The following is a 17011-nucleotide window of genomic DNA, read 5'->3' on the forward strand; positions in this document are numbered from 1 at the left end:
TGCTGGTGTTACTTTGATAGGGATTGCATTGAATATGTAGATTGCTTTGGGTAGTATTGCTATTTTAACAATATTTGTTCTTCCTATCCAGGAGCGTGGAATATTTTTTACATTTTTTTGTGTGTGTGTCTTCAATTTCTTTCATAAATGTTCTATACTTTTCAGTGTATAGATTTTTTCACCTCTTTGGTTAGGATTTCCTGGGCATTTTATGGGTTTTGGTGCAATTGTAAATGGGATTGATTCCTTGATTGCTCTTTCTGTTGCTTCATTATTGGTGTATAGGAAGGCAACCAATTTCTGTGCATTGATTTAATATTCTGCAACTTTGTGGAATTCATGGATCAGTTATAGCAGGGTTTTTTGGTGGAATCTTTGGGTTTTCCATATAGAGTATCATGTCATCTGCAAAGAATGAATGTTTGATCTCCTTCTGACCAAGTTGGATGTCTTTTATTTCTTTGTGTTGTCTGATTGCAGAGGCTAAGACTTCCAATTCTATGTTGAATAACAGTGGCAAGAGTGAGCATTCTGTCTTGTTCCTGACCTTGGGGGGAAAGCTCTCAGTTTTACCCATTGAGGATGATATTAAAATTGGGTCTGTCATATATGGCTTTTATGATCTCGAGGTATGATCCTTCTATCCCTACTTTCTGGAGGGTTTTTATCAAGAAAGGATGCTGTAGTCTGTCAAATGCTTTCTCTGCATCTATTGATATGATCATATGGTTCTTGTCCTTTCTTTTATTGATGTGATGAATCACATTGATTGATTTGCGGATATTGAACCAGCCCTGCATCCCAGGTATAAATCCCACTTGGTCGTGGTGAATTATTTTATTAATGTATTGTTGGATCTGGTTAGCTGGTTCTTGTTGAGTATTTTTTCATCCATGTGCATCAGGGAAGTTGGTCTATCATTCTCCTTTTTAGTGGGTTCTTTGGTTTTGGAATCAAGGTAATGCTGGCTTCATAGCAAGCGTTTTGAAGTTTTCCTTCCATTTCTGTTTTTTGGAACAGCTTCAAGAGAATAGGTATTAACTCTTCTTTAAATGTTTGGTAGAATTCTCCTGGAAAGCCATCTGGCCCTGGACTCTTGTCTTTTGGCAGATTTTTGATTACTAATTCAATTTCTTTACTGGTTATGGGTCTGTTCAAATTGTCTATTTCTTCCTATTTCAGTTTTGGTGTTTATATGTTTTTAGGAATTTGTCCATTTCTGTCAGATTGCCCATTTTATTGATGTATAATTGCTCATAATATTCTCTGGTTATTGTTTGTGCTTCTACTCTGTTGGTTGTGATTTCTCCTCTTTCATTCTTGATTTTATTTATTTGGGTCCTTTCCTTTTTCTTTTTAATCAAACTGGCTAGGGATTTACCAATTTTGTTAATACTTTCAAAGAACCAGCTTCTGGTTTCATTGATCTGTTCCACTGTTTTTTTGTTTGTTTGTTTGTTTGTTTGTTTGTTTTTGTTTTTGTTTTTGATAGCATTGATTTCTGCTCTAATCTTTATTATTTCCTGTATTCTGCTGGTTTTTGGTTTTATTTGCTGTTCTTTTCACAGCTCCTTAAGGTGTAAGGTTAGGTTGTGTATCTGAGACCTTTCTTCCTTAGGAAGGCCTAGATTGCTATATACTTCCCTCTTATGACCGCCTTTGCTGCGTCCCAGAGGTTTGGGACTGTAGTATTATCACTTTTACTGGCTGCAATGTACTTTTCAATTTCCTCTTTAACTTCTTGGTTAGCCCATTCATTCTTTAGTAGGATGTTCTTTAGTCTCCAAGTGTTTGTTATCGGTCCACATTTTTTTCGGGTGGTTGATTTCAAGTTTCATAGTGTGTGGTCTGAAAATATGCACGTTATGATCTCAATCTTTTTGTACTTGTTGAGGGCTTTTTTTGGTCCCTGTATGTGATTTCTTCTGGAGAACGTTCCATGTGCACTGGAGAAGAATGTATATTCCGCTGCTTTGGGATGAAATGTTCTATCTGTTAAGTCCATCCAGTCCAGTGTGTCATTCAGAACCATTGTTTCCTTGTTTATTTTCTGTTTAGATGATCTGTCCATTGTTGTAAGTGGGGTGTTGAAGTTCCCTACTATTATGGTATTATTATCAATGACTTTCTTTATGTTTGTGATTAGTTGGGTTCTCCCAACTAATATATATTTGGGTTATCCCATATTTGGAGCATAAATGTTTACAACTGTTAGGCCTTCTTGGTGGATAGACCCCTTAATTATGATATAATGCCTTTTTTCATCTCTTGTTATAGTCCTTATTTTAAAGTCTAGATTGTCTGATGTAAGTATGCCTACTCCAGCTTTCTTTTGACAACCATTAGCATTATAGATGGTTCTCCATCCCCTTACTTCCAATCTGAAGGTGTCTTTAGGTCTAAAATTGGTCTCTTGTAAACAGCATCTATAGATGGGTCTTGTTTTCTTATCCATTCTGTTAACCTATGTCTTTAGATTGGAGCATTTAGTCCATTGATGTTTACAGTGAATACTGAAAGATATGACTTTATTGCCATTATGTTGCCTGTAGAGTTGGAGTTTCTGGTGGTATTCTCTGGTCTTTCTAGTCCCTGTTCCTTTTGGTCTCTTTTTTTTTCTTGTCTTCTCTCCACTCAGACGGGGCCCTTAAAATGTCTTAGTGGTCACGAACTCCTTTAATTTTTGTTTTTCTGGGAAACTTTCTCTTTCTCCTTCTATTTTGAATGACAGCCTTGCTGGATAAAGAATCCTTGACTGAGTATTTTTCTTATTCAGCACATTGAATATATCCTGCCACTCCTTTCTGGCCTGCCAAGTTTCCATGGATAGGTCTGCTGCAAACCTGAAGTGTCTTCCCTTGTAGGTTAGGGACTTTTTTTCCCTTGCTGCTTTCATGATTTTCTCCTTGCCTGAGTATTTTGTGAATTTGACTATGATATGTCTTGTTAATGGTCAGTTTTTGTTGAATCGAATGGGAGTCCTCTGTACTTCCTGGATTTTGATGTCTGTGTCTTTCCCCAGGTCAGGCAAGTTTTCTGCTATGATTTGCTCACATAACCCTTCTACCCCTCGTTCTCTCTCTTCCTCTTCTGGGAACCCTATGATTGTAATGTTCCTTTTTAATGAGTCACTGATTTCTCTAATTCTTAAATCGTGCTCTTTTACCTTAGTGTCCTTTTACCTAAGTTTGTCTTCTATATCGCTGATTTGCTGCTCTGCCTCATCCATTCTTGTCACCATGCCATCGATTCGAGATTGCAGCTGAGTTATAGCATTTTTTATTTCATCCTGACTAGCTTTACTTCTTTTATCTCCGCAGAAGTGATTCTAATCTATTTTCAACCCTAGCTAGTATTCTTGTTATCGTGATTCTAAATTCTGCTTCAGACATCTTGCTTGTATCTGTGTTGATTAAGTCCCTGGCTGTCATTTGTTCCTGTTCTTTTATGGGGGTGAATTCCTTCATTTTGCCATTTTTAAGGAAGAAAAGGAATTAATAAGGTAAAAAACATTAAAATTTAAAAATTGAAAACAACACACAGACACAAATCAAATAAACGATGCTATATCCTAGTTGTGTTTTGGTCTGGTTGTTGAAAGGAGCTTGATAGATTAGAGAAAAAAAGGAAAGATAAGAAAAAAAAAGAGAAAAGAGGGGAAAAAAGGAAAATGTTTGAAAATTTGAAAAAATGAATACAATGAAATAGAATAAAATGAAATGATGGAGGTAAAATAGAATTTTGAAAATTTACAGAAAATTTAAAAATATAGTGGAAAAAACTAAAGAAAAATATTTTTAATAAAAATCAAAAATAATAACAAAATTTTCTCTTTCTGTATTCAAGAATAAGAAAAGAAAAGAAAAAGAAAAAAGAAAAAGAATTGGACCAGCAAACAGCTGAAGTACGATTGAAATTACATCGGTTCCCCCTCAAACTGTGAAGCACTTTATAGTCCATAAACTAAGCATGCAGAGACTCCCTGAAGATCGAGGTGGGCCCAGTTGGGCGGGGCTTAGTGTAATGGCTCTATTCCCCACTAGATGGCGCTGCTTGGCTTACTGGGGTAGATTGTTGTGGCACTTGTAGGGGTGTGTGCGCATGTGTGGGAGGGGTGAAAATAGCGTCACCCAGCTACCCTGTCTATAGTATGAGAACTCTGTTCTCCCTGATCAGCAATTGCACACCCATCCTTTGTCTCCAGCTTTTGTCCACTCCTCGCTTTTACACTGTCAGTGACCAAGCCATCAGGTTGTGAGGCAGCACCTCCCTCCTGGGTTTTATCTCAGATGTGGCTGTGTTTCAACTCCTCACTTCTGAGGGACTGCAGCTTTCACCCATTCTAACCCTCTGAGGGAGAGTCTCACCAAGCAATGTACAGGTGCCTGCCTGCTTCCAGGAACGTTTGCGAGACTGTGCTGTTGCCATCCCCAGAGACTGCGGCTGGGTGCCAGCCTGCTCCAGGAAAAGTTCACCTGATTGTGTAGCAACAGCGTTTCAGGGATTATGGAAGTCACAACACATATCTGGCACCAGGCTTCTCACTTAATGTCCTTGTTCCAGCACCAGTGAATGTGGTTGTTCTCCAGGGTCTGCTGGAACCTTTGTCTGTGGGTGGCCACACAGCCTCTACCAAATGTCCTCCCAGCAAGGGAACTGCCTCTCCCCATGTGGCCTGAGGACCCCTTGGACCTTGCTAACTATTCCTAGGAATTCGCCCTTCCCACCAGAGGACTGCCAGGTATTGAGCTGTAGAGTTTCAGACTCTGTGCTCTCCCTATTTATAGAGTCTTCAGAGTCTGAAACTCCACAGCTCGATATCTGGAATGGAATTTAAATCCTCTCCTTTCTCCTTTCTCTTTTTTTGTTCAGTCCCTTGCATACTCTTTCTTTTCTCATCAGCTGCTTTCAGGTGTCACGGGTGGGGGGAAGCTTTCCCGTACTCTCCCCACCTCCATCTCCATCCTCTCTCTGCAAGCAAAAACAGCTCCCCGCCTTTTGCAATTTCTGTCTTCCCCAGTTCACCTCTCCGCACCATGTACCTGTTGAGTTCTGTGGTTCAGGTTGTGCAGATTGTTGTGTTAATCCTCAAATCAGGTTTGGTTTTTTTTTGTTTTTTTTTTTTTGTTTTTTTTTGTTTTTTTTTGTATGCAGGATGGTTTAGTGTTGATCTGGCTGTATTTCAGGGACAAGAGATGCAAAAAAACCTCCATGCTGTTCTGCCATCTTGGCCCCTCCTAATTTTAGCATTTTAAAGGGTAATTTTTAGTACATCCAATTTTTGGCTTAGAACTTCCTTTAAATACAATTATTCCCTCTCCCCAACCACCATTAAGATACAATTCAATTGTATCTTTACTTCTTCTTTCCTAAGAGTTTTCATTTAATGTGTTAATATGTTTTTGGTAAAATATTTATTTCCTAAGGCATTATTTTTTAAAGAGAAATTGCAGTATTCATTTATTAAAGCAAAAGCAGTATTATGTAAAGTGCTTGTCGGCTGGAACTGGAAATGTATTTATTTTTTAGATGCTCATTGGGTTGACTTGGCATGACTCTGGTGGGATGTAGATGAAGTCTTCATTCAGGTAAATATAAATAATAATGAACAAATGAATGTCTGTTAAAATAATACTCAATTAATACACATCAAATAATACACACCAAAGTGCTTCCAGATGAAAGAATATGAGACATGATTGCAATACCTAAGAGACATAGAAATAATATTTATAATGATTGTGCACAGGCAAATATACTTCTCAAAAGAAAGCACTATTTTGTTGAGGTTGCTATCAAGGGGAAAAAGTACAACACTTTCTATATTCCTCAGGATTATCCTTCTACAAACACAGCATATAAAAATTTGGAGGGAATAGGAAGACAAGGAAAATACTTGTTGAGTTAGGATTTGGGAATTATTTTCATTTTAATAAAATTTTAGAGTCTAATTAGATGTAAACATTATTAAAGTCTATTTTTAAGACAGGTCAAAATTGTTCTTTATTTTGCCATATTAAAGAGAGGAAGACTCTAAAACTTTTAAGAATGTTGAAAATAACAGAAAAAAATCTTAAAAGTATTCTTTAAAAAGCACTTCAAACTGTTCTTTTAACCAAGGAAACTGTCGATCTTCCTCAGCAGTGGGAAGGAAACAAAGGATGTAGATGAAAGCACTGTGATTTGTCCAAAAAGGATTTAGCTATTTAAAAATTCCATATGTTTTTTTAACCCTTTGATTTATTTAGTCTTATGCTTTTTGGCATAATTGAAACTTCCATAGCTGGTCTTCATGAGAGGTGTGTGTCTACATTAATAAAAGAAAGGAACGTTTGTTAGAGAACTGCAGCATTAATTTTATATTTTGAATATTTTTAAAGAAGGATAATAATCCTTTTTTCTTTACTCAACAACTTTTGAGAGAAATTTTGCAATTTTTTATTTTTCAGAAGGTTAAAATAGTGTCTTCGATGGGAAGTTTGAATTATGTAACAAACAATGTCAGGTTTTCAGAATCTTCTGCAAAAACCTGCTGCTGTGACCCTGAGAAGAAAGGGACACTCAAACACAGAGAAGAATCAGCTCCTGTTGAATTTCCAGAAAGTCAGTCACTGTCCTCCATCACAAAGACTGAAGGAGGTGCTCCTTTCATTTTGTAATTCTCCTTTGCCTCAGGTAAGAACTTCCAGGACTATCCCTGCTGTGCATTTGGGAAGGTGAGGAGGGCAGGAGTTCTGCAGGAGTTGGGAAATGAAGAAGACTTGGATTGTACTGTTCTAGTTACTCCTGTTCTAATGCTGCAGGGGGGACTTACCTGGAAAGGGAGATGAAAAATTCCCCTGCTCAAATGAGAAGAAATGCAGATATAGTAAATGTATTTCTACGTGACTGCCAAGACCTTTGCCCTTTCTTTGAAATCACCATCCCCCCAGCTTCAACTCTTGCTGTAGGGATTAGGTGTCCATGACTGTACTAGGTGACCCCACTCTCAGCATCCTTTTGACTATAGCAGAATGGATCAGAGTTCACACCTGGTCCAAGTTGAGTCAAAATCTTTTTTTTTTTTTTCTTAGAAATTTCTAATTGGTATCCAAAGTTGATAGAATTCAACTGGGGAAACCAGAGGCTGTCTGAATCAACTCCAAAACTGGGGGGTTGCTGGGCTTTTTCAGGATGTTTGTATGAAGGTGAGGGCAGGCCAGAGCCATTTATGGCCAGGCATTCTGAGTTTGAATTCCACCTCTGCCATTTATTCAGTGTGTAACATTGGGCACATTAATCTTCCCCAAGGTTGTTTCCAAGTAAGAAAGATTCAGTTAAGAGTGCTTACCTTGCAGCACTGATGGGAAGATTAAATGAGGTAAATGATGTGAAATCAATATGGTTGGTTGGTTGTGGGCAATTTTTTTGTAATGAAATTGAATAAAATAGAAAATATCAGGCTATGATATGACACATGGGTGGGACACATAGTAAGGGTTAGTATTATTTTATGAAAGTTTGTTTCAGATATGTATGTATCTAAATGTGTATGTAAACTGGGTCATGATGGAAAATGTATTTCTTACATGTTAGTGGTGGTAATTTTTTTCTTATATTTAAAACTAGTATTGCTCAACATATAGTCCAGAGATACCTATATTACAATCATCTGATCCTGTTAAAAAAACAGATTCTTTAATTCCACTGCCCAGAATCAGAATTTCTGAGGGCAGAGTCCAAGAATCTACATTTCAGCTTCTTTCCCAGATATGTCTTACACACACTGAAATTTGAGAACCAGAGCTTTACGCCTTCAGAAAGTGTTAAAATCCTAGCTATTATTTATATAATTAAACTCATTCCTTTGTCCAAACTCTATTTATGGAACACAACTGTACTAGGAACTCTGTGAGGGGCATAGAGGAGAAAGCACCTTATTTTGAGTTATGTAGCATATGTCAACATAGGCGTCTGGTATTTTGGTTGGTCTAACATATATTGTTGTGTTTGACTTCTTGTTTACAAAAGACAACTAACTCTGAGGCAGGAACTCCCAACCATTACATTTTTAAGAGTTTACAATTTTCCCAAGGTATCAATCCCCCTCAGCACTCAGAAGGGTGAATTATGAGAAGTTTCCTGTATTTCCCTAATGTGTCATTTTGGGAAACACTACCAAAGACACAATATTGTTTTAAAAAATTGTAACTGATAGTCAAATGTGGATTAGAATTCATGTACACTAAAGCCCACTACCTAAAATGTGGTCCACAGACCAGAAGCACTGGCATCATCTGGAAGTTTGTTAGAAATGCAGAATCACAGGCCCAGACCAGAACTACATTAATGTTGAGAAGCTCTGTTAAAGGAAACATGTGATCAGTTAGCTAGCTTTTATTAACAACTTCATGCAAAGGTAACAATATCCTGAAAAATAATTATTTAAAGTATACCCACTACCACATCAGCACAAACATTGGTGTTTCATAGGTATTGTTTACTAAGTATAAAATCATACAATAATTGTAGACATTTTTGGAAATTCATAAAATGGGAGAATTTACTGATAAAAAATGTTTTCATAATTCCATTCCCTTTTCTTCAATAAAACATAAAAATATACATATTTTACAAAATTGGAATTATACCGTACAAGTAGATTTATATTTTACTCTTCATTTGATTTATCATGAGTATTTTCAGTAGTACTTTTAAAAAAAATTTAAGGGGTGAAGGGGAGTGGGGAGTATAGACTTCTAGTTATAGAATGAATAAGCCACAGGGATGAAAGGTACAGTGTCCAGAATATAGTCAATGGTATTGTAATGCGTTGTATGGTGACAGAAGGTAGCTACATTTGTGGATAACATAGCATAACAAATAGAGTTGTCAAACCACTAAGTTGTTCACCTGAAATGAATGTAACATTGTGTATCAACTATATTTCAATTTAAAAATTCATTTAAATTAAAACCATTAGGGTAGGTGGCTCAGTCAGGTCACCATTGGACTTTCAATTTGGACTCAGGTCATAATCCCAGGGTTGTGGGATCAAGACCTGTGACAGGCTCCGCGCTGAGTGTGGAGCCTGCTTAAGATTCTCTCTCTCTCTCTCTCTCTCTCTCTCTGCCCCTTTCCCCCACTCTCTCACACACACACTCTCTCTCTCTAAAATAAAAAGAAAAAATAAAAAATAAAAAAGCAATTAAAACACAAACAGGTAGTACTTAGTTAAAATTCCTTTAGTATAGATAAGATAAAATATGAATGTAGGCAGGACATAAATGTGACATCCAATTCTAAAATATCAAGTTTAAAATGGCCTTAGATATTATTTTGTTTAAACTTTTTAGTTAATAGTTGGAGAAATTTAAATCCGTGAAGCAAAAGTGATCATTTTCCTAGGCAAACAAATTTATTGATTGAATTATTATTATGTGTCAGGATCTGTGGGAGGGTGACATGGAACTTTTTTTGCTAACACTGGAACAGTGCCAGGCCAAGCTGGATGGTTGGTCACCTGATTACTAGGCATTAGAGACAGAACAATTTATGGGATCTGGCCTCTGCTATCAACTTGGAGAGACACCTTTGTGAACATATCACTACAATATTGTGTGATAAATATCAGAAGAGCACCCAGACAGTGAAAGACAAGACTTCTGGGATCCTGAAGCCTCTGGTACAAGAAAGGAGTTAGTCAGATGAGAGTAGTAGGAAGGGGGTAGTTTGGAAAGCATTCTAGTCTGAAGGATCACTGTAATAAAAGACATGATAGTGAAAAATAATACTAAGAATTTACTGACAATTCACTGTGCCAGGCACTACGCTATTGATTATCTCCTTTAATACAACCCCAATAAGATTGGATTTGTTGCATAAGTGATGAAGATACCACTGGAGGGTTCTAAGCAGGAGAGTGATAGAACTGTGTACTTTAAAGATCACGGCTCATTCTGGCAGTATGTAAAGTGTGTTTAAAAATTTATATATCCACTATGCGTATGCTATTTTGAAATACCCTTAACTTAATATCATCCCCCAAACTCAGTTTCATAAGAGGGATTCCAGATTCTTAGTATCATTTAAAACCAAATTTGTCCAATACCTTAACTCTTCTATTCTACTTCTTCTATTTCTTTCTATTTCTTCTATTGGCTTTCTACCAATGTACAAAGCCCAGTAAGGAAATTTTATTACGTTTTGTAACGTGGGCTCCCTCTGTTGACTGAGTAGCAATAAAACAGCAACCATTTGAAATCAAGCAGAAACAAATGCTTTTGATCTTTACAGTAATTCTTTTTTGTTTCTAGGAAAATCAGAGGTGTTTGCCCCTAAGTTACAGTGATTTATAAAGTATTTAAGTGCATATATGACCCAGTTTTTGAGTCATTTGAGTTTTAACCAAAGAAAATATTTTTATAATTGCAGTCACCATTTTCATTGATATATTCCATTTCTTCATCAAAGAGCCATTTACATTCATTAAGCTGGACAGCTGTTTGAATTTCATAATAGAATTATCCAGGCTTTCATTTCCTATCACACCCACAGTCATACAAATGAACTTTATTATTATCACTTATCAGTAATAATCACTCATTAGGAATGTCATTTCTGTATGATTACCAGATCATCTAAATCCATGTCAGGTTGGCTCCCATCCACTCCAATTGAATGCCTGGCAGAAGCTACAGAGAGAGCTGCACCATGTGGGCTTGCCCTTTTAGGACTATAGACAGAGTCATTCTCTCATTCAACAAATACCTACTGGCACTTGCTCTGAACCAGGTCTGTGCTTGGGAGGCAAACTAGTAACATAGACCTTGCTTCCAAGAACCCTTTGGTCTAGTGAGAGGGATATTTGACATCTGAAGCAATACCTCTAACTTGAAGCAGACCATAAGTGTAATTACAGTAGTACATACAACACGCCATAAAGCAGAAGGATATATTAAATACAATTGAGAGAATTCAGGCAGACATTGTGGAGAGGATACTGTTTGGCCTGAAAAGAACCTAAGCTCTGTGATGGCAAGAATTTTTCCTGTTTTATTCACTGCTATATCCTAAGTTCCTGTGTGACTGGCACATAATAAATAGCTATTGAATAAACCAGTAGATTACAAAGCAAATAAGAATTTTACTGAAAGAAAAAGACAGGGAAAAAAAACTTCTTTTTTGAAAAGACTTATCCTCAAAACCATGGAAATTATTACCTTTTGTTTGTTTAACCTGCCTAAACCCTTCTCCTGGATCTCCATTATCTTTAGGATAAAATATTGTCCCCTGTCTGCTTCTCTTGAGTTTTATCTATGTATCCCACCCCAAGCCTTTAGAGCAGACAGATGTCTGGTGTGGAACCAGACATTCTGTATGTCACCTATCAGTCCAAGAAAGTAAAGATAAAGAATATTATGTTATGGTGTGAATTGCTCATATACCAGCTAATATAAACTATAATATAGGTTACTAATGAACATACTGATCATCTGTGTATGTGTTTCAAATTGGGACCATCCAGTTTCAAATAACAGAAAATCTAATTTAAATGGGCTTAACTAATGAAAGGTTTTATTGGCAAATATAACTGAAAATAAGTAATTGGGCAGACTTCAGTGCAGTTCAACCAGGGCTTCTCCTCAATTGCTCTTCAGTAGTCTCATTTCTGACCTCCTATATATGTAGCTTGTAATCCTTGGACTAGCTTCCCCTATGGACACAAATTAGCAGCTAGAAAGACTATATGCTTTTTTGTTTGTTTGTTTACATGCAGTGGGAGAGAGCATCATTTCTTAAAACCAGTGAATAAAAGTCCCAAACTTGACTAAACTATCCCTGAAATATCTTCTGTAGTCAGAGGACTGCCAAATTTGATTGATTTGCACTTCATTTACCAGAACAAATCATCATGTCAAGGGGCATAAGATGATTCTACTTGGTTTCTGTCAGTCAGAGGCCACCTCTAGAGCTGGGTTTAGAGTCAATTACACAGAGAAGGAGTAGCTCCAAAAGGAAAATATGGGAATGGTTAGAAAGGCAGAGGGAAAGTAAATGCTGGATAGGCAACTAATGAACCTCTGACATATGTAACTTTTTTGATTGACAAACATACATCAAGAGTTAGTATTTCTTGCTAGCTGTAAAGCTACAAAGTTTTGAATTTCTTTTACCATTGTCCCATCACATATTCAGCTCTCTCTCCCCAGGACCCCCCTTTTGCCTAACGAATGCTTATTGACTTTTAAGGAATACTCTTACCAGGTTGTCTGGGTGGCTCAGTCAGTTAAGCATCTGACTTCGGCTCAGGTCATGGATCTCATGGTTTGTGGGTTTGAGCCCCGTGTTGGGCTCTGTGCTGACAGTTCAGAGCCTGAGCCTGCTTTGGAGTCTGTGTTGTGTCTCCCTCTTTCTCTGTCCCTCCCCAACTCTGTCTCTCTCTCTTTCTCTCTCAAAAATAAATAAACATTTAAAAAAATTTAATTAAAAAAAAAAAAAAGGAATACTCTTACCTGGAAAGGTTTCCCTGACTCTCAGTCTAGTTAGGCACCTACACAAGGATCTCACAGCCCCCTGGTTTTCCTCTAGGGCAGCATGTGACATACTGAAATGTGTTCATCTGTTTCCATGGTGGCTTTCCCATAGGCAAGGGGCTCCTCAAGGATAGTGTTATCAGATGCTTTCATTAAGAGTAACAGAAACCTAACACAAATGGACTTAAACAATAGATAATGTATCATTTCTCAAAATAGGAATATTGTTCTATGAGTAAGGCAATCTCCAGGATTGGTTGAACAGTGGTTCAACAGTGTCATCAAGAGCCCACGCTCTTTCCATCTCTCTGCCATCATCAGTGTTAACTTTATCCTCAGGCTGCTAACAGGGTGGCTACAAAAGTTTCAGGCATCACATAATCCAGAGGAAGAAGAGGAAGTATCCCATTCTTTGGAATAAGAAAACCTTTTCCCGAAGCTCCCCTGAAGACTTTCGTTCATCTTTTGGCCATCTCTAAATTGGTCAGTGGCAAGGGGAATAATATTACCACACAGAGTTTTAGGATAATCATCCAAGGGAGGGTGGAAATTGCTAATTGTTTATGTTGGTTACTACAATAAGGTTTTGTTACTCTTCATCCCCTGGATTCTGACACTCTGCAGCTCTGTGCATCTCTATGGTTATGTGCATCTGTCTTTTTGACTCCATTTCCCACCCCACCCTGAAGCTCACTACCACAGTCATACTCTATACCCTATCCTTACCCTGCACCCCCCCCCCCATATTTCCATCCCACTGTCTTTAGTACTCCAACAATCCTTCAGTCCCACACGGATTTATATTCCACTGATGATGCTACCACCTTTTTACTGTCCCTTGTCCCCTTCATGTCCTCACTTGACTTCCTACGCAACTTAAATATCATGGTCAATCATTATAATCACTCCCTTGTTTATTTTCAACTCCATTGCCTCCCTTCGTTTCATGATACTCTTTGGTAAGAATGCAAACCTGCTCACATCCAACTCTGAGCTTATTCTGTGCACCAAGACCCCTGCATATGACTGGAGAAAAACAAACAGCAATGTTAATTAGTCTTATTCTACTCTTACTGGGTCTTTACCACTGGATAGAAAAGCTGCTCAGCAATCACAATACATTTCAGTAGCCCAGCTGGTGAATTCTAGTCCAACCAGTCCATTCTCCTAGATGATCTCCATCAGATCTCCCATCTCTTAAAACTTCCGGCACCTCCTTTCATGTGCTTGCCTTTGGCTGCTTACTCTGCTTCTTATTTTGCTGAGAATTCTTTTCTCAGCAACTAGAAGAGAACTTCCTTAGGTACCTACCGACACATCTAGCCACGTAGCTGCATCCATGCCCATACCCTTTGCTTTCTCTGTTAATGTAGATTCACAGCCCATGAAACTAGCAGACCAATCCCTCTTCTTGGACAGTAGATCCCATCTCTTTTCACTAACTCAAAGATATTGCCCTAGCAATTCTCCCACTCTCTATGCTGCATCACCATATTCTTCTTTTCTACTAAATCAGTGGTTCTCAATTATAGGTGATTTTGCCCGCTCCCCTCCTTCTACCTTCTAGGGAACATTTAGCATGTCTAGAGACCCTTATGGCTACCACAACTGGGGAGGTGGGTGGGGGCATTACTATTCATTTAGTCGATAGAACACCAGGGATGTTTCTAAACAGCTTACAATGCGAAGGATGGCCCTCCACAACAAAACATTATTCTCCCAAAAATATCAGTAGTGCCAAAGTTGAGAAACACTGAACTAGAACATTTCTTATAAGCACACACACAAATGCTAGTATTTCTCCTATCTTAAAAATTACCCTCTCCTGATTTCATATTCCCTTCCAACTTCAACTCTTATTTCCTGCTACTCTTTACTGTAAATGTCTCCAGAAACATTTCCTTCATTTGATTCCTAGAATGAAACTACATTCTTCTGGTTTTCTTTATAATTTTAATAATTCCTTCTAGTCTCCTTTTCTAATTTCTCATGTCCTGACCTCTAAATGTTGGAGTGCCCAGACCTCAGTCCTTGGATTTTTTCTTCTGTATACTCACTTCCTTCGTTGCCTCATATGGCTTCAAATAACATCTACATGTTGATGAATCCCAAATTTTTATCTCTAGCCTGGACCTCTCCCCTGAACTCCAGGTCCATATATCCAATTGCTTATTCACCTTCTCCACCTGAATATTTAATATGTATATAAAGCTTGGCATGTCTGAACTGAGCTCCAGATCTTTCCCTTAAAACCTGCTTCTTACTCAGTCTTATTCATCAAAGTAAACTACAATTCTATTTTTCAATTTCCTTAGTGTAAAACCTTGGTGTCATCCTTGACTCCACTCTTTCACAGTTCAATTTGATCCATCATCAAACTTACCAAGTATACCTTTAAAATATAGTATATCCAGAATCAGACCACTTACTACCTCTATTGCTATCTTCCTGATCCTAGCCACCATCACTCTCCCCTGGATTATTGTAATAGCCTCCTAGCTTATCTCCACTTTGATCCTCCTTCAGTGTATTATCAACACTGCAACCAGAATGAAAATATGAAATAATAAAGTAGATCATATCACTTCTTGATTCAAAAACTGTCCAATGGCTACTCATCTTTCTCAGAATAAAAGTGAAAATTTTTATAATTTTTACTCTGCCCCAGTTACATTGGCCTCTTTGCTGTACCTAGATCATATCAAGCAACACTCCAGCCTCACAGCCTTTGCACTTGCTCTTCTATGTACTTAGAATGTTCTCCTTTTTGTGAAAATGCAAGGTATTTGTTCAAAATCATCTTCCTAGATGGGCCTTTCCTGACCTGTCCATCTCATTGATACTTCCTGTCCCTCTTCCCTGCTTTATATTTCTTCCTGGGCTCTTACCACTATCTAAAATATTATATATTTTACATATTTATTTGTTTGTCTCTCCCTAACAGAATGTAAGTTCCATGAAGGCATGTCTCTTTTGTTTACTCTTGTATCCACAGTGCCTAGAACAATGCGTCACACATAGTAGGTTCTCCATACTTATTTGTGTTTCCACAAATATGAATGAGCCAACCACAATGGCCAAGGATAGTCTGTGTCTGACTATCTGAATCCTTGGGTGCCCAACAGAGGCACAGAATAAGCACTAGTAAAATAAATGAATCTTCATTGTTGTCTTGAATAGTTGTGACTGTCAAGTGTCTCAGGGCTTTCTTGATTCAGATGGATAAAAGTTTCTTCTCTTTCCTCATCCCTCAAATATTTCTGTGGGGAGACAATGATCTCCCTGGGCACTCTTCCTAAGTTACTTAGTGTCTAGGGTCTCTCTATTCCCTTTCTCCTTTTCCTGGAACTTTTACCCTGAAACCCTGTACCCCAGCCAAGCCCTGGGTATATATGACACCATCACTCCTGTGGGCTCCATTTCTGGAACACCTGTACTTTCCACCTAATTTTAGGTGCCTGACACCCTTATCAGACTGGTTTCTCTTTCATGGAAAGGATGATATTCGACTTTTCTGTGTGCTTCTACTTGGTATAGGGCCCAGAATATCATAGACACTTTACAAATGGTACTTGGACTAAACTTCTGCCTATTTATTTTCTGTCATTTTGTAGTCCTTATTCTCTCCACACTTCTATGTAGCTACCATAATATCTTAGTAAATTTATTAGTAGCATGTCCCTATGGTGTTGTGATTAAGAGCATTAGGCTTTGGAATTCAAAAGACTGAGTCCTGGCTCCGTATCTTACAGGTTATGTAAATTTGGGCAAGGTACTTAATCTCTCTAGCCTCTCTTTCACTATGGATAAAATGGAAATAATAAGACTACAGAAGTTATGGTGAAGATGAAATTCAATAGTGTATACTAAGCCCTATCACTCTAGCTCATAATAGCTCAATGAATGATAACAATAATATTCTCTAGTCAAGAACAACAACAACAATAATACCACAATGAATTTCTTGAGAATCAGGGACTGTGATTCTAGCATCTAGAGAATATGAACCTTGTGAGGGAGGAAAATGATGAGATGTGGGGCTGGTGAAGCAGCTGCAGCCTCATTAGGAAAGGTTAAGGAGGTTAACCTTTATTCTTTAGATTTAATGAGGAATAGTAAACACCTAATACAAAGAGCAAGCTAATGATGATATTTGTGAGTACCAAAAGGGAAAAACCAAGAGAACTGTGTGGGACTGTGTTAACAACTCATTGAACTTTATGGTGACTGACATCAGTAATACATTCAGGCCATAGTTACATGATGTCAGCTTTTCAGATGAAAACAGAAAACTTCAGTCAAACATCTGGTTGTTTAGTCTACCCAACATCAAAGACCTGGCTGTTCTGAAACTTTCAGATGTTTGGCCCAATGGTTTAGTTTTCATCTTCATCTAAGAGGTCTGGTAGACACAATCACTATGATTTTTGTCAGCTTTAGGTTTGAGGTTTAGGGTTTTTTTCAATTATGAAAACATTCTTATGACAGCATAAAAG

The 17011-nt window shown here is 37.7% G+C and overlaps 1 long non-coding RNA gene across 1 annotated transcript; it reads left to right on the forward strand.

Moving 5' to 3' along the window:
• The first annotated feature begins 3909 nt into the window (after positions 1 to 3909).
• Positions 3910 to 6669, forward strand: LOC122241447. The gene is made up of 3 exons (XR_006221590.1): positions 3910 to 3994; positions 5530 to 5588; positions 6450 to 6669. It is a non-coding gene; the product is annotated as an uncharacterized LOC122241447 (long non-coding RNA).
• The last annotated feature ends 10342 nt before the right edge of the window (positions 6670 to 17011 follow it).

Source organism: Panthera tigris, chromosome C1 (genome assembly GCF_018350195.1).
Source record: "Panthera tigris isolate Pti1 chromosome C1, P.tigris_Pti1_mat1.1, whole genome shotgun sequence".
In the NCBI taxonomy this organism is placed as follows: Eukaryota; Metazoa; Chordata; class Mammalia; order Carnivora; family Felidae; genus Panthera; species Panthera tigris.